This window comes from Drosophila teissieri, unplaced genomic scaffold (genome assembly GCF_016746235.2).
Source record: "Drosophila teissieri strain GT53w unplaced genomic scaffold, Prin_Dtei_1.1 Segkk79_quiver_pilon_scaf, whole genome shotgun sequence".
Classification (NCBI taxonomy): Eukaryota; Metazoa; Arthropoda; class Insecta; order Diptera; family Drosophilidae; genus Drosophila; species Drosophila teissieri.
In genome coordinates, this window is record NW_025225037.1 from 1 (window position 1) to 25,854 (window position 25,854).

The window sequence follows — 25,854 nt, forward strand, 5'->3', positions numbered from 1 at the left end:
ATGATTTCGACAATAATATATGGAAATTAAATATTAAACATATGGAAATGAACATTTATCGTATGGATAAATGAAAAAATGATAAAATATTCCTATATTCTCTTGAAATATAGGAATAATCCATATACGTGAAAGGTTATAGTAGTGTAAGCGACCCTTTTATCGACAGAGGGTTCAAAAACTACTATAGGTAGGCAGTGTTGCCGACCTCTCGTATGTTCGAAACTTATGTATTTATATGATTTCGACAATAATATATGGAAATTAAATATTAAACATATGGAAATGAATATTTATCGTATGGATAAATGAAGAAATGATAAAATATTCCTATATTCTCTTGGAAATATAGGAATAATCCATATACATGAAAGGTTATAGTAGTGTAAGCGACCCTTTTATCGACAGAGGGTTCAAAAACTACTATAGGTAGGCAGTGGTTGCCGACCTCTCGTATTGTTCGAAACTTATGTATTTATATGATTTCGACAATAATATATGGAAATTAAATATTAAACATATGGAAATGAATATTTATCGTATGGATAAATGAAGAAATGATAAAATATTCCTATATTCTCTTGGAAATATAGGAATAATCCATATACGTGAAAGGTTATAGTAGTGTAAGCGACCCTTTTATCGACAGAGGGTTCAAAAACTACTATAGGTAGGCAGTGGTTGCCGACCACTCGTATTGTTCGAAACTTATGTATTTATATGATTTCGACAATAATATATGGAAATTAAATATTAAACATATGGAAATGAATATTTATCATATGAATAATGGAAAAATATATTTAATTATATATGAATAAAGGAAATATCAATATAATATTACTGTATTCTCTTAATATATAAGAGAATATCCTATGTTGGATGGCAAACAGAATTGAAAATACCCGCTTTGAGGACAGCGGGTTCAAAAACTACTATAGGTAGGCAGTGGTTGCCGACCTCTCGTATTACATTGGTTACTTACAAATAAAGTATATTATTTTCCGTACAAATTTGTTTCTCAGTTCTTATGAACATTGGACTTGGCTCCGCGGTTAATAGGAATATACGCCCTTAGATAATATCGTTGAAACAAAAGTCAAGTTTCTATTATACATAGAATAACAAATCGTTTCCATATATTATCGTTAATTTTTGGATGCAGGCAAATATATTATTATTTATTACCTGTCATAAGTTGGAAGTGTTTATATCGTTACCCCGGTATAATAAAATTTTTGGAAAATTACAAATTTTATATATAAATCATCATATGCGCTCGGTTTTATGTTATATATTACCAGAGAGTTATATGGAAAAAGATAAATTTTAAATTTATCATCAAAATGCAAATGATTTAGCTCAATATTTATATTGGTTAAACAAAAATTGTACATGTGTGGATACAATAATTATGTATGTTGGAAACAAAATGATATTTTAGAATGAAATATGTATAATATAAATAAAAATTATGGAAATATATATATATATAAAACAAGAATGGAATTTACGAATACGATACGAATGCTATATAAAAATGGCCGTAATCGAATTAAAATAGATTTAAAACCCAAAGGCAAATTTTATAATAAGAAATGGAATTATATAAAATGGAAATCTATAATATTTATATTACTTATTTCAATTCAAAAATATGAATGAAATATGAAAAAAGAAACATTATTCTGGTTGATCCTGCCAGTAGTTATATGCTTGTCTCAAAGATTAAGCCATGCATGTCTAAGTACACACGAATTAAAAGTGAAACCGCAAAAGGCTCATTATATCAGTTATGGTTCCTTAGATCGTTAACAGTTACTTGGATAACTGTGGTAATTCTAGAGCTAATACATGCAATTAAAACATGAACCTTATGGGACATGTGCTTTTATTAGGCTAAAACCAAGCGATCGCAAGATCGTTATATTGGTTGAACTCTAGATAACATGCAGATCGTATGGTCTTGTACCGACGACAGATCTTTCAAATGTCTGCCCTATCAACTTTTGATGGTAGTATCTAGGACTACCATGGTTGCAACGGGTAACGGGGAATCAGGGTTCGATTCCGGAGAGGGAGCCTGAGAAACGGCTACCACATCTAAGGAAGGCAGCAGGCGCGTAAATTACCCACTCCCAGCTCGGGGAGGTAGTGACGAAAAATAACAATACAGGACTCATATCCGAGGCCCTGTAATTGGAATGAGTACACTTTAAATCCTTTAACAAGGACCAATTGGAGGGCAAGTCTGGTGCCAGCAGCCGCGGTAATTCCAGCTCCAATAGCGTATATTAAAGTTGTTGCGGTTAAAACGTTCGTAGTTGAACTTGTGCTTCATACGGGTAGTACAACTTACAATTGTGGTTAGTACTATACCTTTATGTATGTAAGCGTATTACCGGTGGAGTTCTTATATGTGTTTAAATACTTGTATTTTTTCATATGTTCCTCCTATTTAAAAACCTGCATTAGTGCTCTTAAACGAGTGTTATTGTGGGCCGGTACTATTACTTTGAACAAATTAGAGTGCTTAAAGCAGGCTTCAAATGCCTGAATATTCTGTGCATGGGATAATGAAATAAGACCTCTGTTCTGCTTTCATTGGTTTTCAGATCAAGAGGTAATGATTAATAGAAGCAGTTTGGGGGCATTAGTATTACGACGCGAGAGGTGAAATTCTTGGACCGTCGTAAGACTAACTTAAGCGAAAGCATTTGCCAAAGATGTTTTCATTAATCAAGAACGAAAGTTAGAGGTTCGAAGGCGATCAGATACCGCCCTAGTTCTAACCATAAACGATGCCAGCTAGCAATTGGGTGTAGCTACTTTTATGGCTCTCTCAGTCGCTTCCCGGGAAACCAAAGCTTTTGGGCTCCGGGGGAAGTATGGTTGCAAAGCTGAAACTTAAAGGAATTGACGGAAGGGCACCACCAGGAGTGGAGCCTGCGGCTTAATTTGACTCAACACGGGAAAACTTACCAGGTCCGAACATAAGTGTGTAAGACAGATTGATAGCTCTTTCTCGAATCTATGGGTGGTGGTGCATGGCCGTTCTTAGTTCGTGGAGTGATTTGTCTGGTTAATTCCGATAACGAACGAGACTCAAATATATTAAATAGATATCTTCAGGATTATGGTGCTGAAGCTTATATAGCCTTCATTCATGGTGGCAGTAAAATGTTTATTGTGTTTGAATGTGTTTATGTAAGTGGAGCCGTACCTGTTGGTTTGTCCCATTATAAGGACACTAGCTTCTTAAATGGACAAATTGCGTCTAGCAATAATGAGATTGAGCAATAACAGGTCTGTGATGCCCTTAGATGTCCTGGGCTGCACGCGCGCTACAATGAAAGTATCAACGTGTATTTCCTAGACCGAGAGGTCCGGGTAAACCGCTGAACCACTTTCATGCTTGGGATTGTGAACTGAAACTGTTCACATGAACTTGGAATTCCCAGTAAGTGTGAGTCATTAACTCGCATTGATTACGTCCCTGCCCTTTGTACACACCGCCCGTCGCTACTACCGATTGAATTATTTAGTGAGGTCTCCGGACGTGATCACTGTGACGCCTTGCGTGTTACGGTTGTTTCGCAAAAGTTGACCGAACTTGATTATTTAGAGGAAGTAAAAGTCGTAACAAGGTTTCCGTAGGTGAACCTGCGGAAGGATCATTATTGTATAATATCCTTACCGTTAATAAACATTTGTTATAATACAAATAAATTGAATTTACCAAAAACCAAATTTACCAAATTACAATGAGATCAATTTACAAAAGCACATGATTTATGATTATTTACAAAAGCAATTATATATGACTATTATCGAACACAATAATTCAATTGATTCAAAGAATCAAAAATCAAATTAAAATGATGATCTGGTTTTCCTAGCCAAACATCATAAAATGTGGTTAGCCACCACATTGGGTTATATGTGACTGCGGTCCACATTAATCCACATAAGTTAAAAATTGTGATTGGGGACCACAATATATTGTGTGTGAAGTTTTGCGGATTCACAAAAAAATAATATGATTTATATATTGCTTTAAAATAAAAATAAACAATGTGTTTCCTAAAAATTCGAAAATGGACAATCGAATTTTTAAAATTTGTGTGTATATGGACCATAATATACACGCGTTGCGAATATGTATTGTTCATCTTAGTTATGAGCATACGTTGGCTAATGCAACAACCTAAAATATACAATGTTGTACCTGGCATCCATCAGGTTAATGTTTTATATAAAATGCAGTATGTATCGCCCATATTGGTAATTATAAATAAAATGGTAATTATATGATACATATTGCTTATATGAAACTAAGACATTTCGCAGCATTTATTTTAGGTATAAAAATACATTTATTGAAGGAATTGATATATGCCAGTAAAATGGTGTATTTTTAATTTCTTTCAATAAAAACAATATTGACATTATATAGAAATGAATTATAAAACTCTAAGCGGTGGATCACTCGGCTCATGGGTCGATGAAGAACGCAGCAAACTGTGCGTCATCGTGTGAACTGCAGGACACATGAACATCGACATTTTGAACGCATATCGCAGTCCATGCTGTTATGTACTTTAATTAATTTTATAGTGCTGCTTGGACTACATATGGTTGAGGGTTGTAAGACTATGCTAATTAAGTTGTTTATAAATTTTTATAAGCATATGGTATATTATTGGATAAAATAATAATTTTATTCATAATATTAAAAACTGTATATGAAAAACATTATCCTCACATTTGAATGTGAAAAACGAAGAGAAATATTTTCTTTTTCAATCAAATAATACTGAGAAATGTCTAGCATAAAAAATTGAATTATTTTTCATCTAGGATTGTCTCTTATTAATGATTCGGAAATAGAAAAAATTTGGTTATGTTATTTTCTTCGTTGGTTCGTTAATGGAAAATACTAAGCTACAAAAAATAATGGAAATTATTACAACGAATTTAATAAAATGTTTTATCATTATATATAAAGAATTAATAGCAATAAAAAGTTATATACAACCTCAACTCATATGGGACTACCCCCTGAATTTAAGCATATTAATTAGGGGAGGAAAAGAAACTAACAAGGATTTTCTTAGTAGCGGCGAGCGAAAAGAAAACAGTTCAGCACTAAGTCACTTTGTCTATATGGCAAATGTGAGATGCAGTGTATGGAGCGTCAATATTCTAGTATGAGAAATTAACGATTTAAGTCCTTCTTAAATGAGGCCATTTACCCATAGAGGGTGCCAGGCCCGTATAACGTTAATGATTACTAGATGATGTTTCCAAAGAGTCGTGTTGCTTGATAGTGCAGCACTAAGTGGGTGGTAAACTCCATCTAAAACTAAATATAACCATGAGACCGATAGTAAACAAGTACCGTGAGGGAAAGTTGAAAAGAACTCTGAATAGAGAGTTAAACAGTACGTGAAACTGCTTAGAGGTTAAGCCCGATGAACCTGAATATCCGTTATGGAAAATTCATCATTAAAATTGTAATATTTAAATAATATTATGAGGATAGTGTGCATTTTTTCCATATAAGGACATTGTAATCTATTAGCATATCCCAAATTTATCATAAAATATAACTTATAGTTTATTCAAATTAAAGTGCTTGCATTTTAACACAGAATAAATGTTATTAATTTGATAAAGTGCTGATAGATTTATATGATTACAGTGCGTTAATTTTTCGGAATTATATAATGGCATAATTATCATTGATTTTTATGTTTATTATATGCACTTGTATGATTAACAATGCGAAAGATTCAGGATACCTTCGGGACCCGTCTTGAAACACGGACCAAGGAGTCTAACATATGTGCAAGTTATTGGGATATAAACCTAATAGCGTAATTAACTTGACTACTAATGGGATTAGTTTTTTAACTATTTATAGCTAATTAACACAATCCCGGGGCGTTCTATATAGTTATGTATAATGTATATTTATATTATTTATGCCTCTAACTGGAACGTACCTTGAGCATATATGCTGTGACCCGAAAGATGGTGAACTATACTTGATCAGGTTGAAGTCAGGGGAAACCCTGATGGAAGACCGAAACAGTTCTGACGTGCAAATCGATTGTCAGAATTGAGTATAGGGGCGAAAGACCAATCGAACCATCTAGTAGCTGGTTCCTTCCGAAGTTTCCCTCAGGATAGCTGGTGCATTTTAATATTATATAAAATAATCTTATCTGGTAAAGCGAATGATTAGAGGCCTTAGGGTCGAAACGATCTTAACCTATTCTCAAACTTTAAATGGGTAAGAACCTTAACTTTCTTGATATGAAGTTCAAGGTTATGATATAATGTGCCCAGTGGGCCACTTTTGGTAAGCAGAACTGGCGCTGTGGGATGAACCAAACGTAATGTTACGGTGCCCAAATTAACAACTCATGCAGATACCATGAAAGGCGTTGGTTGCTTAAAACAGCAGGACGGTGATCATGGAAGTCGAAATCCGCTAAGGAGTGTGTAACAACTCACCTGCCGAAGCAACTAGCCCTTAAAATGGATGGCGCTTAAGTTGTATACCTATACATTACCGCTAAAGTAGATGATTTATATTACTTGTGATATAAATTTTGAAACTTTAGTGAGTAGGAAGGTACAATGGTATGCGTAGAAGTGTTTGGCGTAAGCCTGCATGGAGCTGCCATTGGTACAGATCTTGGTGGTAGTAGCAAATAATCGAATGAGACCTTGGAGGACTGAAGTGGAGAAGGGTTTCGTGTGAACAGTGGTTGATCACGAGTTAGTCGGTCCTAAGTTCAAGGCGAAAGCCGAAAATTTTCAAGTAAAACAAAAATGCCAAACTACATACAAAAAGCGAATATAATACACTTGAATAATTTTGAACGAAAGGGAATACGGTTCCAATTCCGTAACCTGTTGAGTATCCGTTTGTTATTAAATATGGGCCTCGTGCTCATCCTGGCAACAGGAACGACCATAAAGAAGCCGTCGAGAGATATCGGAAGAGTTTTCTTTTCTGTTTTATAGCCGTACTACCATGGAAGTCTTTCGCAGAGAGATATGGTAGATGGGCTAGAAGAGCATGACATATACTGTTGTGTCGATATTTTCTCCTCGGACCTTGAAAATTTATGGTGGGGACACGCAAACTTCTCAACAGGCCGTACCAATATCCGCAGCTGGTCTCCAAGGTGAAGAGTCTCTAGTCGATAGAATAATGTAGGTAAGGGAAGTCGGCAAATTAGATCCGTAACTTCGGGATAAGGATTGGCTCTGAAGATTGAGATAGTCGGGCTTGATTGGGAAACAATAACATGGTTTATGTGCTCGTTCTGGGTAAATAGAGTTTCTAGCATTTATGTTAGTTTCTTGTTCCCCGGATAGTTTAGTTACGTAGCCAATTGTGGAACTTTCTTGCTAAAATTTTTAAGAATACTATTTGGGTTAAACCAATTAGTTCTTATTAATTATAACGATTATCAATTAACAATCAATTCAGAACTGGCACGGACTTGGGGAATCCGACTGTCTAATTAAAACAAAGCATTGTGATGGCCCTAGCGGGTGTTGACACAATGTGATTTCTGCCCAGTGCTCTGAATGTCAAAGTGAAGAAATTCAAGTAAGCGCGGGTCAACGGCGGGAGTAACTATGACTCTCTTAAGGTAGCCAAATGCCTCGTCATCTAATTAGTGACGCGCATGAATGGATTAACGAGATTCCTACTGTCCCTATCTACTATCTAGCGAAACCACAGCCAAGGGAACGGGCTTGGAATAATTAGCGGGGAAAGAAGACCCTTTTGAGCTTGACTCTAATCTGGCAGTGTAAGGAGACATAAGAGGTGTAGAATAAGTGGGAGATATTAGACCTCGGTTTGGTATCGTCAATGAAATACCACTACTCTTATTGTTTCCTTACTTACTTGATTAAATGGAACGTGTATCATTTCCTAGCCATTATACGGATATATTTATTATATCTTATGGTATTGGGTTTTGATGCAAGCTTCTTGATCAAAGTATCACGAGTTTGTTATATAATCGCAAACAAATTCTTTAATAAAACGATGCATTTATGTATTTTTGATTTGAAAATTTGGTATAACTCCAATTACTCAGGTATGATCCAATTCAAGGACATTGCCAGGTAGGGAGTTTGACTGGGGCGGTACATCTCTCAAATAATAACGGAGGTGTCCCAAGGCCAGCTCAGTGCGGACAGAAACCACACATAGAGCAAAAGGGCAAATGCTGACTTGATCTCGGTGTTCAGTACACACAGGGACAGCAAAAGCTCGGCCTATCGATCCTTTTGGTTTAAAGAGTTTTTAACAAGAGGTGTCAGAAAAGTTACCATAGGGATAACTGGCTTGTGGCGGCCAAGCGTTCATAGCGACGTCGCTTTTTGATCCTTCGATGTCGGCTCTTCCTATCATTGTGAAGCAAAATTCACCAAGCGTTGGATTGTTCACCCATGCAAGGGAACGTGAGCTGGGTTTAGACCGTCGTGAGACAGGTTAGTTTTACCCTACTAATGACAAAACGTTGTTGCGACAGCATTCCTGCGTAGTACGAGAGGAACCGCAGGTACGGACCAATGGCACAATACTTGTTCGAGCGAACAGTGGTATGACGCTACGTCCGTTGGATTATGCCTGAACGCCTCTAAGGTCGTATCCGTGCTGGACTGCAATGATAAATAAGGGGCAATTTGCATTGTATGGCTTCTAAACCATTTAAAGTTTATAATTTACTTTATAAACGACAATGGATGTGATGCCAATGTAATTTGTAACATAGTAAATTGGGAGGATCTTCGATCACCTGATGCCGCGCTAGTTACATATAAAAGCATTATTTAATACAATGACAAAGCCTAGAATCAATTGTAAACGACTTTTGTAACAGGCAAGGTGTTGTAAGTGGTTGAGCAGCTGCCATACTGCGATCCACTGAAGCTTATCCTTTGCTTGATGATTCGAAATAAGTACACTAATGTACTTATTATTGTTGGTTCGTGAGGTTTAGCGCAGCGCACTAGCTATAGTATAGCGCCTGCCTGCCTCTCGGATCGATCCCGGTAGCCAAATGCATTGTCATCGAATTAGTGACGCGCGCATATGAATTGTCCCTATCTACTAATAATATAGAATTAAAGACTACAAAATTCTATCAAGTGCAAATATGAAATTGTCCCATCTACTAATGATATAGAATTAAAGACTTTACAAAATTCTATCAAGTTGCAAATGCATTGTCATCGATTTAGTGACGCGCGCATATGAAATTGTCCCTATCTACTAATAATATAGAATTAAAGACTTTACAAAATTCTATCAAGTTGCCAAATATGAAATTGTCCCCATCTACTAATGATATAGAATTAAAGACTTTACAAAATTCTATCAAGTTGCCAAATGCATTGTCATCGATTTAGTGACGCGCGCATATGAAATTGTCCCTATCTACTAATAATATAGAATTAAAGACTTTACAAATTCTATCAAGTTGCCAAATATGAAATTGTCCCATCTACTAATGATATAGAATTAAAGACTTTACAAAATTCTATCAAGTTGCCAAATGCATTGTCATCGATTTAGTGACGCGCGCATATGAAATTGTCCCTATCTACTAATAATATAGAATTAAAGACTTTACAAAATTCTATCAAGTTGCCAAATATGAAATTGTCCCCATCTACTAATGATATAGAATTAAAGACTTTAAAAAATTCTATCAAGTTGCCAAATGACTCGTCATCAATTTAGTGACGCATATGAAATTGTCCCATCTACTAATGATAGAGTTAAAGACTTTGAAAAATTCTATCAAGTTGCCAAATACCTCGTCATCAATTTAGTGACATTGTCCTTATCTTGTAATAGAAATGAAAACTTTATTATGACTAAAGGAGAAATATATGAAATAATCGTATATACTTTTAGTATACGAAAGAAACCCCAATACTATAGGTATATTAAATATAAAACATATGAAAATGAATATTTATCACATGAATACAGACAAAATATAAGTATATTAAATAATATACATATGAAAATAAATATTATATAATATAATAATATATAATATAATAATAATAATATTATAATATATATTATTATTATAATATAATTATATATTAATAAAGGAAATAATGATGAAATATTTATATTTTCTATTAGTATTATAGAGAAAACCCATACACGTGAAAGGTTATAGTAGTGTAAGCGACGCTTTTATCGACAGAGGGTTCAAAAACTACTATAGGTAGGCAGTGGTTGCCGACCACTCGTATTGTTCGAAACTTATGTATTTATATGATTTCGACAATAATATATGGAAATTAAATATTAAACATATGGAAATGAATATTTATCGTATGGATAAATGAAGAAATGATAAAATATTCCTATATTCTCTTGGAAATATAGGAATAATCCATATACGTGAAAGGTTATAGTAGTGTAAGCGACGCTTTTATCGACAGAGGGTTCAAAAACTACTATAGGTAGGCAGTGGTTGCCGACCTCTCGTATTGTTCGAAACTTATGTATTTATATGATTTCGACAATAATATATGGAAATTAAATATTAAACATATGGAAATGAACATTTATCGTATGGATAAATGAAAAAATGATAAAATATTCCTATATTCTCTTGGAAATATAGGAATAATCCATATACGTGAAAGGTTATAGTAGTGTAAGCGACCCTTTTATCGACAGAGGGTTCAAAAACTACTATAGGTAGGCAGTGGTTGCCGACCTCTCGTATTGTTCGAAACTTATGTATTTATATGATTTCGACAATAATATATGGAAATTAAATATTAAACATATGGAAATGAATATTTATCGTATGGATAAATGAAGAAATGATAAAATATTCCTATATTCTCTTGGAAATATAGGAATAATCCATATACGTGAAAGGTTATAGTAGTGTAAGCGACCCTTTTATCGACAGAGGGTTCAAAAACTACTATAGGTAGGCAGTGGTTGCCGACCTCTCGTATTGTTCGAAACTTATGTATTTATATGATTTCGACAATAATATATGGAAATTAAATATTAAACATATGGAAATGAACATTTATCGTATGGATAAATGAAAAAATGATAAAATATTCCTATATTCTCTTGGAAATATAGGAATAATCCATATACGTGAAAGGTTATAGTAGTGTAAGCGACCCTTTTATCGACAGAGGGTTCAAAAACTACTATAGGTAGGCAGTGGTTGCCGACCTCTCGTATTGTTCGAAACTTATGTATTTATATGATTTCGACAATAATATATGGAAATTAAATATTAAACATATGGAAATGAATATTTATCGTATGGATAAATGAAGAAATGATAAAATATTCCTATATTCTCTTGGAAATATAGGAATAATCCATATACATGAAAGGTTATAGTAGTGTAAGCGACCCTTTTATCGACAGAGGGTTCAAAAACTACTATAGGTAGGCAGTGGTTGCCGACCTCTCGTATTGTTCGAAACTTATGTATTTATATGATTTCGACAATAATATATGGAAATTAAATATTAAACATATGGAAATGAATATTTATCGTATGGATAAATGAAGAAATGATAAAATATTCCTATATTCTCTTGGAAATATAGGAATAATCCATATACGTGAAAGGTTATAGTAGTGTAAGCGACCCTTTTATCGACAGAGGGTTCAAAAACTACTATAGGTAGGCAGTGGTTGCCGACCACTCGTATTGTTCGAAACTTATGTATTTATATGATTTCGACAATAATATATGGAAATTAAATATTAAACATATGGAAATGAATATTTATCATATGAATAATGGAAAAATATATTTAATTATATATGAATAAAGGAAATATCAATATAATATTACTGTATTCTCTTAATATATAAGAGAATATCCTATATGTTGGATGGCAAACAGAATTGAAAATACCCGCTTTGAGGACAGCGGGTTCAAAAACTACTATAGGTAGGCAGTGGTTGCCGACCTCTCGTATTACATTGGTTACTTACAAATAAAGTATATTATTTTCCGTACAAATTTGTTTCTCAGTTCTTATGAACATTGGGACTTGGCTCCGCGGTTAATAGGAATATACGCCCTTAGATAATATCGTTGAAACAAAAGTCAAGTTTCTATTATACATAGAATAACAAATCGTTTCCATATATTATCGTTAATTTTTGGATGCAGGCAAATATATTATTATTTATTACCTGTCATAAAGTTGGAAGTGTTTATATCGTTACCCGCGGTATAATAAAATTTTTGGAAAATTACAAATTTTATATATAAATCATCATATGCGCTCGGTTTTATGTTATATATTACCAGAGAGTTATATGGAAAAAGATAAATTTTAAATTTATCATCAAAATGCAAATGATTTAGCTCAATATTTATATTGGTTAAACAAAAATTGTACATGTGTGGATACAATAATTATGTATGTTGGAAACAAAATGATATTTTAGAATGAAATATGTATAATATAAATAAAAAATTATGGAAATATATATATATATATAAACAAGAATGGAATTTACGAATACGAATACGAATGCTATATAAAAATGGCCGTAATCGAATTAAAATAGATTTAAAAACCCAAAGGCAAATTTTATAATAAGAAATGGAATTATATAAAATGGAAATCTATAATATTTATATTACTTATTTCAATTCAAAAAATATGAATGAAATATGAAAAAAGAAACATTATTCTGGTTGATCCTGCCAGTAGTTATATGCTTGTCTCAAAGATTAAGCCATGCATGTCTAAGTACACACGAATTAAAAGTGAAACCGCAAAAGGCTCATTATATCAGTTATGGTTCCTTAGATCGTTAACAGTTACTTGGATAACTGTGGTAATTCTAGAGCTAATACATGCAATTAAAACATGAACCTTATGGGACATGTGCTTTTATTAGGCTAAAACCAAGCGATCGCAAGATCGTTATATTGGTTGAACTCTAGATAACATGCAGATCGTATGGTCTTGTACCGACGACAGATCTTTCAAATGTCTGCCCTATCAACTTTTGATGGTAGTATCTAGGACTACCATGGTTGCAACGGGTAACGGGGAATCAGGGTTCGATTCCGGAGAGGGAGCCTGAGAAACGGCTACCACATCTAAGGAAGGCAGCAGGCGCGTAAATTACCCACTCCCAGCTCGGGGAGGTAGTGACGAAAAATAACAATACAGGACTCATATCCGAGGCCCTGTAATTGGAATGAGTACACTTTAAATCCTTTAACAAGGACCAATTGGAGGGCAAGTCTGGTGCCAGCAGCCGCGGTAATTCCAGCTCCAATAGCGTATATTAAAGTTGTTGCGGTTAAAACGTTCGTAGTTGAACTTGTGCTTCATACGGGTAGTACAACTTACAATTGTGGTTAGTACTATACCTTTATGTATGTAAGCGTATTACCGGTGGAGTTCTTATATGTGTTTAAATACTTGTATTTTTTCATATGTTCCTCCTATTTAAAAACCTGCATTAGTGCTCTTAAACGAGTGTTATTGTGGGCCGGTACTATTACTTTGAACAAATTAGAGTGCTTAAAGCAGGCTTCAAATGCCTGAATATTCTGTGCATGGGATAATGAAATAAGACCTCTGTTCTGCTTTCATTGGTTTTCAGATCAAGAGGTAATGATTAATAGAAGCAGTTTGGGGGCATTAGTATTACGACGCGAGAGGTGAAATTCTTGGACCGTCGTAAGACTAACTTAAGCGAAAGCATTTGCCAAAGATGTTTTCATTAATCAAGAACGAAAGTTAGAGGTTCGAAGGCGATCAGATACCGCCCTAGTTCTAACCATAAACGATGCCAGCTAGCAATTGGGTGTAGCTACTTTTATGGCTCTCTCAGTCGCTTCCCGGGAAACCAAAGCTTTTGGGCTCCGGGGGAAGTATGGTTGCAAAGCTGAAACTTAAAGGAATTGACGGAAGGGCACCACCAGGAGTGGAGCCTGCGGCTTAATTTGACTCAACACGGGAAAACTTACCAGGTCCGAACATAAGTGTGTAAGACAGATTGATAGCTCTTTCTCGAATCTATGGGTGGTGGTGCATGGCCGTTCTTAGTTCGTGGAGTGATTTGTCTGGTTAATTCCGATAACGAACGAGACTCAAATATATTAAATAGATATCTTCAGGATTATGGTGCTGAAGCTTATATAGCCTTCATTCATGGTGGCAGTAAAATGTTTATTGTGTTTGAATGTGTTTATGTAAGTGGAGCCGTACCTGTTGGTTTGTCCCATTATAAGGACACTAGCTTCTTAAATGGACAAATTGCGTCTAGCAATAATGAGATTGAGCAATAACAGGTCTGTGATGCCCTTAGATGTCCTGGGCTGCACGCGCGCTACAATGAAAGTATCAACGTGTATTTCCTAGACCGAGAGGTCCGGGTAAACCGCTGAACCACTTTCATGCTTGGGATTGTGAACTGAAACTGTTCACATGAACTTGGAATTCCCAGTAAGTGTGAGTCATTAACTCGCATTGATTACGTCCCTGCCCTTTGTACACACCGCCCGTCGCTACTACCGATTGAATTATTTAGTGAGGTCTCCGGACGTGATCACTGTGACGCCTTGCGTGTTACGGTTGTTTCGCAAAAGTTGACCGAACTTGATTATTTAGAGGAAGTAAAAGTCGTAACAAGGTTTCCGTAGGTGAACCTGCGGAAGGATCATTATTGTATAATATCCTTACCGTTAATAAACATTTGTTATAATACAAATAAATTGAATTTACCAAAAACCAAATTTACCAAATTACAATGAGATCAATTTACAAAAGCACATGATTTATGATTATTTACAAAAGCAATTATATATGACTATTATCGAACACAATAATTCAATTGATTCAAAGAATCAAAAATCAAATTAAAATGATGATCTGGTTTTCCTAGCCAAACATCATAAAATGTGGTTAGCCACCACATTGGGTTATATGTGACTGCGGTCCACATTAATCCACATAAGTTAAAAATTGTGATTGGGGACCACAATATATTGTGTGTGAAGTTTTGCGGATTCACAAAAAAATAATATGATTTATATATTGCTTTAAAATAAAAATAAACAATGTGTTTCCTAAAAATTCGAAAATGGACAATCGAATTTTTAAAATTTGTGTGTATATGGACCATAATATACACGCGTTGCGAATATGTATTGTTCATCTTAGTTATGAGCATACGTTGGCTAATGCAACAACCTAAAATATACAATGTTGTACCTGGCATCCATCAGGTTAATGTTTTATATAAAATGCAGTATGTATCGCCCATATTGGTAATTATAAATAAAATGGTAATTATATGATACATATTGCTTATATGAAACTAAGACATTTCGCAGCATTTATTTTAGGTATAAAAATACATTTATTGAAGGAATTGATATATGCCAGTAAAATGGTGTATTTTTAATTTCTTTCAATAAAAACAATATTGACATTATATAGAAATGAATTATAAAACTCTAAGCGGTGGATCACTCGGCTCATGGGTCGATGAAGAACGCAGCAAACTGTGCGTCATCGTGTGAACTGCAGGACACATGAACATCGACATTTTGAACGCATATCGCAGTCCATGCTGTTATGTACTTTAATTAATTTTATAGTGCTGCTTGGACTACATATGGTTGAGGGTTGTAAGACTATGCTAATTAAGTTGTTTATAAATTTTTATAAGCATATGGTATATTATTGGATAAAATAATAATTTTATTCATAATATTAAAAACTGTATATGAAAAACATTATCCTCACATTTGAATGTGAAAAACGAAGAGAAATATTTTCTTTTTCAATCAAATAATACTGAGAAATGTCTAGCATAAAAAATTGAATTATTTTTCATCTAGGATTGTCTCTTATTAATGATTCGGAAATAGAAAAAATTTGGTTATGTTATTTTCTTCGTTGGTTCGTTAATGGAAAATACTAAGCTACAAAAAATAATGGAAATTATTACAACGAATTTAATAAAATGTTTTATCATTATATATAAAGAATTAATAGCAATAAAAAGTTATATACAACCTCAACTCATATGGGACTACCCCCTGAATTTAAGCATATTAATTAGGGGAGGAAAAGAAACTAACAAGGATTTTCTTAGTAGCGGCGAGCGAAAAGAAAACAGTTCAGCACTAAGTCACTTTGTCTATATGGCAAATGTGAGATGCAGTGTATGGAGCGTCAATATTCTAGTATGAGAAATTAACGATTTAAGTCCTTCTTAAATGAGGCCATTTACCCATAGAGGGTGCCAGGCCCGTATAACGTTAATGATTACTAGATGATGTTTCCAAAGAGTCGTGTTGCTTGATAGTGCAGCACTAAGTGGGTGGTAAACTCCATCTAAAACTAAATATAACCATGAGACCGATAGTAAACAAGTACCGTGAGGGAAAGTTGAAAAGAACTCTGAATAGAGAGTTAAACAGTACGTGAAACTGCTTAGAGGTTAAGCCCGATGAACCTGAATATCCGTTATGGAAAATTCATCATTAAAATTGTAATATTTAAATAATATTATGAGGATAGTGTGCATTTTTTCCATATAAGGACATTGTAATCTATTAGCATATCCCAAATTTATCATAAAATATAACTTATAGTTTATTCAAATTAAAGTGCTTGCATTTTAACACAGAATAAATGTTATTAATTTGATAAAGTGCTGATAGATTTATATGATTACAGTGCGTTAATTTTTCGGAATTATATAATGGCATAATTATCATTGATTTTTATGTTTATTATATGCACTTGTATGATTAACAATGCGAAAGATTCAGGATACCTTCGGGACCCGTCTTGAAACACGGACCAAGGAGTCTAACATATGTGCAAGTTATTGGGATATAAACCTAATAGCGTAATTAACTTGACTACTAATGGGATTAGTTTTTTAACTATTTATAGCTAATTAACACAATCCCGGGGCGTTCTATATAGTTATGTATAATGTATATTTATATTATTTATGCCTCTAACTGGAACGTACCTTGAGCATATATGCTGTGACCCGAAAGATGGTGAACTATACTTGATCAGGTTGAAGTCAGGGGAAACCCTGATGGAAGACCGAAACAGTTCTGACGTGCAAATCGATTGTCAGAATTGAGTATAGGGGCGAAAGACCAATCGAACCATCTAGTAGCTGGTTCCTTCCGAAGTTTCCCTCAGGATAGCTGGTGCATTTTAATATTATATAAAATAATCTTATCTGGTAAAGCGAATGATTAGAGGCCTTAGGGTCGAAACGATCTTAACCTATTCTCAAACTTTAAATGGGTAAGAACCTTAACTTTCTTGATATGAAGTTCAAGGTTATGATATAATGTGCCCAGTGGGCCACTTTTGGTAAGCAGAACTGGCGCTGTGGGATGAACCAAACGTAATGTTACGGTGCCCAAATTAACAACTCATGCAGATACCATGAAAGGCGTTGGTTGCTTAAAACAGCAGGACGGTGATCATGGAAGTCGAAATCCGCTAAGGAGTGTGTAACAACTCACCTGCCGAAGCAACTAGCCCTTAAAATGGATGGCGCTTAAGTTGTATACCTATACATTACCGCTAAAGTAGATGATTTATATTACTTGTGATATAAATTTTGAAACTTTAGTGAGTAGGAAGGTACAATGGTATGCGTAGAAGTGTTTGGCGTAAGCCTGCATGGAGCTGCCATTGGTACAGATCTTGGTGGTAGTAGCAAATAATCGAATGAGACCTTGGAGGACTGAAGTGGAGAAGGGTTTCGTGTGAACAGTGGTTGATCACGAGTTAGTCGGTCCTAAGTTCAAGGCGAAAGCCGAAAATTTTCAAGTAAAACAAAAATGCCAAACTACATACAAAAAGCGAATATAATACACTTGAATAATTTTGAACGAAAGGGAATACGGTTCCAATTCCGTAACCTGTTGAGTATCCGTTTGTTATTAAATATGGGCCTCGTGCTCATCCTGGCAACAGGAACGACCATAAAGAAGCCGTCGAGAGATATCGGAAGAGTTTTCTTTTCTGTTTTATAGCCGTACTACCATGGAAGTCTTTCGCAGAGAGATATGGTAGATGGGCTAGAAGAGCATGACATATACTGTTGTGTCGATATTTTCTCCTCGGACCTTGAAAATTTATGGTGGGGACACGCAAACTTCTCAACAGGCCGTACCAATATCCGCAGCTGGTCTCCAAGGTGAAGAGTCTCTAGTCGATAGAATAATGTAGGTAAGGGAAGTCGGCAAATTAGATCCGTAACTTCGGGATAAGGATTGGCTCTGAAGATTGAGATAGTCGGGCTTGATTGGGAAACAATAACATGGTTTATGTGCTCGTTCTGGGTAAATAGAGTTTCTAGCATTTATGTTAGTTTCTTGTTCCCCGGATAGTTTAGTTACGTAGCCAATTGTGGAACTTTCTTGCTAAAATTTTTAAGAATACTATTTGGGTTAAACCAATTAGTTCTTATTAATTATAACGATTATCAATTAACAATCAATTCAGAACTGGCACGGACTTGGGGAATCCGACTGTCTAATTAAAACAAAGCATTGTGATGGCCCTAGCGGGTGTTGACACAATGTGATTTCTGCCCAGTGCTCTGAATGTCAAAGTGAAGAAATTCAAGTAAGCGCGGGTCAACGGCGGGAGTAACTATGACTCTCTTAAGGTAGCCAAATGCCTCGTCATCTAATTAGTGACGCGCATGAATGGATTAACGAGATTCCTACTGTCCCTATCTACTATCTAGCGAAACCACAGCCAAGGGAACGGGCTTGGAATAATTAGCGGGGAAAGAAGACCCTTTTGAGCTTGACTCTAATCTGGCAGTGTAAGGAGACATAAGAGGTGTAGAATAAGTGGGAGATATTAGACCTCGGTTTGGTATCGTCAATGAAATACCACTACTCTTATTGTTTCCTTACTTACTTGATTAAATGGAACGTGTATCATTTCCTAGCCATTATACGGATATATTTATTATATCTTATGGTATTGGGTTTTGATGCAAGCTTCTTGATCAAAGTATCACGAGTTTGTTATATAATCGCAAACAAATTCTTTAATAAAACGATGCATTTATGTATTTTTGATTTGAAAATTTGGTATAACTCCAATTACTCAGGTATGATCCAATTCAAGGACATTGCCAGGTAGGGAGTTTGACTGGGGCGGTACATCTCTCAAATAATAACGGAGGTGTCCCAAGGCCAGCTCAGTGCGGACAGAAACCACACATAGAGCAAAAGGGCAAATGCTGACTTGATCTCGGTGTTCAGTACACACAGGGACAGCAAAAGCTCGGCCTATCGATCCTTTTGGTTTAAAGAGTTTTTAACAAGAGGTGTCAGAAAAGTTACCATAGGGATAACTGGCTTGTGGCGGCCAAGCGTTCATAGCGACGTCGCTTTTTGATCCTTCGATGTCGGCTCTTCCTATCATTGTGAAGCAAAATTCACCAAGCGTTGGATTGTTCACCCATGCAAGGGAACGTGAGCTGGGTTTAGACCGTCGTGAGACAGGTTAGTTTTACCCTACTAATGACAAAACGTTGTTGCGACAGCATTCCTGCGTAGTACGAGAGGAACCGCAGGTACGGACCAATGGCACAATACTTGTTCGAGCGAACAGTGGTATGACGCTACGTCCGTTGGATTATGCCTGAACGCCTCTAAGGTCGTATCCGTGCTGGACTGCAATGATAAATAAGGGGCAATTTGCATTGTATGGCTTCTAAACCATTTAAAGTTTATAATTTACTTTATAAACGACAATGGATGTGATGCCAATGTAATTTGTAACATAGTAAATTGGGAGGATCTTCGATCACCTGATGCCGCGCTAGTTACATATAAAAGCATTATTTAATACAATGACAAAGCCTAGAATCAATTGTAAACGACTTTTGTAACAGGCAAGGTGTTGTAAGTGGTTGAGCAGCTGCCATACTGCGATCCACTGAAGCTTATCCTTTGCTTGATGATTCGAAATAAGTACACTAATGTACTTATTATTGTTGGTTCGTGAGGTTTAGCGCAGCGCACTAGCTATAGTATAGCGCCTGCCTGCCTCTCGGATCGATCCCGGTAGCCAAATGCATTGTCATCGAATTAGTGACGCGCGCATATGAGATTGTCCCTATCTACTAATAATATAGAATTAAAGACTTTACAAAATTCTATCAAGTTGCCAAATATGAAATTGTCCCCATCTACTAATGATATAGAATTAAAGACTTTACAAAATTCTATCAAGTTGCCAAATGCATTGTCATCGATTTAGTGACGCGCGCATATGAAATTGTCCCTATCTACTAATAATATAGAATTAAAGACTTTACAAAATTCTATCAAGTTGCCAAATATGAAATTGTCCCCATCTACTAATGATATAGAATTAAAGACTTTACAAAATTCTATCAAGTTGCAAATGCATTGTCATCGATTTAGTGACGCGCGCATATGAAATTGTCCCTATCTACTAATAATATAGAATTAAAGACTTTACAAAATTCTATCAAGTTGCCAAATATGAAATGTCCCCATCTACTAATGATATAGAATTAAAGACTTTACAAAATTCTATCAAGTTGCCAAATGCATTGTCATCGATTTAGTGACGCGCGCATATGAAATTGTCCCTATCTACTAATAATATAGAATTAAAGACTTTACAAATTCTATCAAGTTGCCAAATATGAAATTGTCCCCATCTACTAATGATATAGAATTAAAGACTTTAAAAAATTCTATCAAGTTGCCAAATGACTCGTCATCAATTTAGTGACGCATATGAAATTGTCCCATCTACTAATGATAGAGTTAAAGACTTTGAAAAATTCTATCAAGTTGCCAAATACCTCGTCATCAATTTAGTGACATTGTCCTTATCTTGTAATAGAAATGAAAACTTTATTATGACTAAAGGAGAAATATATGAAATAATCGTATATACTTTTAGTATACGAAAGAAACCCCAATACTATAGGTATATTAATATAAAACATATGAAAATGAATATTTATCACATGAATACAGACAAAATATAAGTATATTAAATAATATACATATGAAATAAATATTATATAATATAATAATATATAATAATAATAATAATATTATAATATATATTATTATTATAATATAATTATATATTAATAAAGGAAATAATGATGAAATATTTATATTTTCTATTAGTATTATAGAGAAAACCCATACACGTGAAAGGTTATAGTAGTGAAGCGACGCTTTTATCGACAGAGGGTTCAAAAACTACTATAGTAGGCAGTGGTTGCCGACCTCTCGTATTGTTCGAACTTATGTATTTATATGATTTCGACAATAATATATGGAAATTAAATATTAAACATATGGAAATGAATATTTATCGTATGGATAAATGAAGAAATGATAAAATATTCCTATATTCTCTTGGAAATATAGGAATAATCCATATACATGAAAGGTTATAGTAGTGTAAGCGACCCTTTTATCGACAGAGGGTTTCAAAAAACTACTATAGGTAGGGCAGTGGTTGCCGACCTCTCGTATTGTTCGAAACTTATGTATTTATATGATTTCGACAATAATATATGGAAATTAAATATTAAACATATGGAAATGAATATTTAATCGTATGGATAAATGAAGAAATGATAAAATATTCCCTATATTCTCTTGGAAATATAGGAATAATCCATATACGTGAAAGGTTATAGTAGTGTAAGCGACCCTTTTATCGACAGAGGGTTCAAAAACTACTATAGGTAGGCAGTGGTTGCCGACCACTCGTATTGTTCGAAACTTATGTATTTATATGATTTCGACAATAATATATGGAAATTAAATATTAAACTATGGAAATGAATATTTATCATATGAATAATGGAAAAATATATTTAATTATATATGAATAAAGGAAATATCAATATAATATTACTGTATTCTCTTAATATATAGAGAATATCCTATATGTTGGATGGCAAACAGAATTGAAAATACCCGCTTTGAGGACAGCGGGTTCAAAAACTACTATAGGTAGGCCAGTGGTTGCCGACCTCTCGTATTACATTGGTTACTTACAATAAAGTATATTATTTTCCGTACAAATTTGTTTCTCAGTTCTTATGAACATTGGGACTTGGCTCCGCGGTTAATAGGAATATACGCCCTTAGATAATATCGTTGAAACAAAAGTCCAAGTTTCTATTATACATAGAATAACAAATCGTTTCCATATATTATCGTTAATTTTTGGATGCAGGCAAATATATTATTATTTATTACCTGTCATAAGTTGGAAGTGTTTATATCGTTACCCCGGTATAATAAAATTTTTGGAAAATTACAAATTTTATATATAAATCATCATATGCGCTCGGTTTTATGTTATATATTACCAGAGAGTTATATGGAAAAAGATAAATTTTAAATTTATCATCAAAATGCAAATGATTTAGCTCAATATTTATATTGGTTAAACAAAAATTGTACATGTGTGGATACAATAATTATGTATGTTGGAAACAAAATGATATTTTAGAATGAAATATGTATAATATAAATAAAAAATTATGGAAATATATATATATATAAAACAAGAATGGAATTTACGAATACGAATACGAATGCTATATAAAAATGGCCGTAATCGAATTAAAATAGATTTAAAAAACCCAAAGGCAAATTTTATAATAAGAATGGAATTATATAAAATGGAAATCTATAATATTTATATTACTTATTTCAATTCAAAAAATATGAATGAAATATGAAAAAAGAAACATTATTCTGGTTGATCCTGCCAGTAGTTATATGCTTGTCTCAAAGATTAAGCCATGCATGTCTAAGTACACACGAATTAAAAGTGAAACCGCAAAAGGCTCATTATATCAGTTATGGTTCCTTAGATCGTTAACAGTTACTTGGATAACTGTGGTAATTCTAGAGCTAATACATGCAATTAAAACATGAACCTTATGGGACATGTGCTTTTATTAGGCTAAAACCAAGCGATCGCAAGATCGTTATATTGGTTGAACTCTAGATAACATGCAGATCGTATGGTCTTGTACCGACGACAGATCTTTCAAATGTCTGCCCTATCAACTTTTGATGGTAGTATCTAGGACTACCATGGTTGCAACGGGTAACGGGGAATCAGGGTTCGATTCCGGAGAGGGAGCCTGAGAAACGGCTACCACATCTAAGGAAGGCAGCAGGCGCGTAAATTACCCACTCCCAGCTCGGGGAGGTAGTGACGAAAATAACAATACAGGACTCATATCCGAGGCCCTGTAATTGGAATGAGTACACTTTAAATCCTTTAACAAGGACCAATTGGAGGGCAAGTCTGGTGCCAGCAGCCGCGGTAATTCCAGCTCCAATAGCGTATATTAAAGTTGTTGCGGTTAAAACGTTCGTAGTTGAACTTGTGCTTCATACGGGTAGTACAACTTACAATTGTGGTTAGTACTATACCTTTATGTATGTAAGCGTATTACCGGTGGAGTTCTTATATGTGTTTAAATACTTGTATTTTTTCATATGTTCTCCTATTTAAAAACCTGCATTAGTGCTCTTAAACGAGTGTTATTGTGGGCCGGTACTATTACTTTGAACAAATTAGAGTGCTTAAAGCAGGCTTCAAATGCCTGAATATTCTGTGCATGGGATAATGAAATAAGACCTCTGTTCTGCTTTCATTGGTTTTCAGATCAAGAGGTAATGATTAATAGAAGCAGTTTGGGGGCATTAGTATTACGACGCGAGAGGTGAAATTCTTGGACCGTCGTAAGACTAACTTAAGCGAAAGCATTTGCCAAAGATGTTTTCATTAATCAAGAACGAAAGTTAGAGGTTCGAAGGCGATCAGATACCGCCCTAGTTCTAACCATAAACGATGCCAGCTAGCAATTGGGTGTAGCTACTTTTATGGCTCTCTCAGTCGCTTCCCGGGAAACCAAAGCTTTTGGGCTCCGGGGGAAGTATGGTTGCAAAGCTGAAACTTAAAGGAATTGACGGAAGGGCACCACCAGGAGTGGAGCCTGCGGCTTAATTTGACTCAACACGGGAAAACTTACCAGGTCCGAACATAAGTGTGTAAGACAGATTGATAGCTCTTTCTCGAATCTATGGGTGGTGGTGCATGGCCGTTCTTAGTTCGTGGAGTGATTTGTCTGGTTAATTCCGATAACGAACGAGACTCAAATATATTAAATAGATATCTTCAGGATTATGGTGCTGAAGCTTATATAGCCTTCATTCATGGTGGCAGTAAAATGTTTATTGTGTTTGAATGTGTTTATGTAAGTGGAGCCGTACCTGTTGGTTTGTCCATTATAAGGACACTAGCTTCTTAAATGGACAAATTGCGTCTAGCAATAATGAGATTGAGCAATAACAGGTCTGTGATGCCCTTAGATGTCCTGGGCTGCACGCGCGCTACAATGAAAGTATCAACGTGTATTTCCTAGACGAGAGGTCCGGGTAAACCGCTGAACCACTTTCATGCTTGGGATTGTGAACTGAACTGTTCACATGAACTTGGAATTCCCAGTAAGTGTGAGTCATTAACTCGCATTGATTACGTCCCTGCCTTTGTACACACCGCCCGTCGCTACTACCGATTGAATATTTAGTGAGGTCTCCGGACGTGATCACTGTGACGCCTTGCGTGTTACGGTTGTTTCCGCAAAAGTTGACCGAACTTGATTATTTAGAGGAAGTAAAAGTCGTAACAAGGTTTCCGTAGGTGAACCTGCGGAAGGATCATTATTGTATAATATCCTTACCGTTAATAAACATTTGTTATAATACAAATAAATTGAATTTACCAAAAACCAAATTTACCAAATTACAATGAGATCAATTTACAAAAGCACATGATTTATGATTATTTACAAAAGCAATTATATATGACTATTATCGAACACAATAATTCAATTGATTCAAAGAATCAAAAATCAAATTAAAATGATGATCTGGTTTTCCTAGCCAAACATCATAAAATGTGGTTAGCCACCACATTGGGTTATATGTGACTGCGGTCCACATTAATCCACATAAGTTAAAAATTGTGATTGGGGACCACAATATATTGTGTGTGAAGTTTTGCGGATTCACAAAAAAATAATATGATTTATATATTGCTTTAAAATAAAAATAAACAATGTGTTTCCTAAAAATTCGAAAATGGACAATCGAATTTTTAAAATTTGTGTGTATATGGACCATAATATACACGCGTTGCGAATATGTATTGTTCATCTTAGTTATGAGCATACGTTGGCTAATGCAACAACCTAAAATATACAATGTTGTACCTGGCATCCATCAGGTTAATGTTTTATATAAAATGCAGTATGTATCGCCCATATTGGTAATTATAAATAAAATGGTAATTATATGATACATATTGCTTATATGAAACTAAGACATTTCGCAGCATTTATTTTAGGTATAAAAATACATTTATTGAAGGAATTGATATATGCCAGTAAAATGGTGTATTTTTAATTTCTTTCAATAAAAACAATATTGACATTATATAGAAATGAATTATAAAACTCTAAGCGGTGGATCACTCGGCTCATGGGTCGATGAAGAACGCAGCAAACTGTGCGTCATCGTGTGAACTGCAGGACACATGAACATCGACATTTTGAACGCATATCGCAGTCCATGCTGTTATGTACTTTAATTAATTTTATAGTGCTGCTTGGACTACATATGGTTGAGGGTTGTAAGACTATGCTAATTAAGTTGTTTATAAATT

General features: G+C 34.7%; 8 non-coding genes across 8 annotated transcripts; all 8 read left to right on the forward strand.

The window, feature by feature from the left end:
* Positions 1-1,685: 1,685 nt before the first annotated feature.
* On the forward strand, positions 1,686-3,680 carry LOC122625771. Its single transcript, XR_006326668.1, has one exon. It is a non-coding gene; the product is annotated as a small subunit ribosomal RNA (ribosomal RNA).
* Positions 3,681-4,469: 789 nt separating this feature from the next.
* On the forward strand, positions 4,470-4,648 carry LOC122625765. The gene has a single exon (XR_006326662.1). It is a non-coding gene; the product is annotated as a 5.8S ribosomal RNA (ribosomal RNA).
* Positions 4,649-5,034: 386 nt separating this feature from the next.
* LOC122625767 lies at positions 5,035-8,995 on the forward strand. Its single transcript, XR_006326664.1, has one exon. It is a non-coding gene; the product is annotated as a large subunit ribosomal RNA (ribosomal RNA).
* A 3,762-nt stretch (positions 8,996-12,757) lies between these two features.
* LOC122625772 lies at positions 12,758-14,752 on the forward strand. Its single transcript, XR_006326669.1, has one exon. It is a non-coding gene; the product is annotated as a small subunit ribosomal RNA (ribosomal RNA).
* A 789-nt stretch (positions 14,753-15,541) lies between these two features.
* On the forward strand, positions 15,542-15,720 carry LOC122625769. Its single transcript, XR_006326666.1, has one exon. It is a non-coding gene; the product is annotated as a 5.8S ribosomal RNA (ribosomal RNA).
* Positions 15,721-16,106: 386 nt separating this feature from the next.
* Positions 16,107-20,067, forward strand: LOC122625768. Its single transcript, XR_006326665.1, has one exon. It is a non-coding gene; the product is annotated as a large subunit ribosomal RNA (ribosomal RNA).
* A 2,798-nt stretch (positions 20,068-22,865) lies between these two features.
* On the forward strand, positions 22,866-24,854 carry LOC122625766. Its single transcript, XR_006326663.1, has one exon. It is a non-coding gene; the product is annotated as a small subunit ribosomal RNA (ribosomal RNA).
* Positions 24,855-25,643: 789 nt separating this feature from the next.
* Positions 25,644-25,822, forward strand: LOC122625770. Its single transcript, XR_006326667.1, has one exon. It is a non-coding gene; the product is annotated as a 5.8S ribosomal RNA (ribosomal RNA).
* Positions 25,823-25,854: the final 32 nt, after the last annotated feature.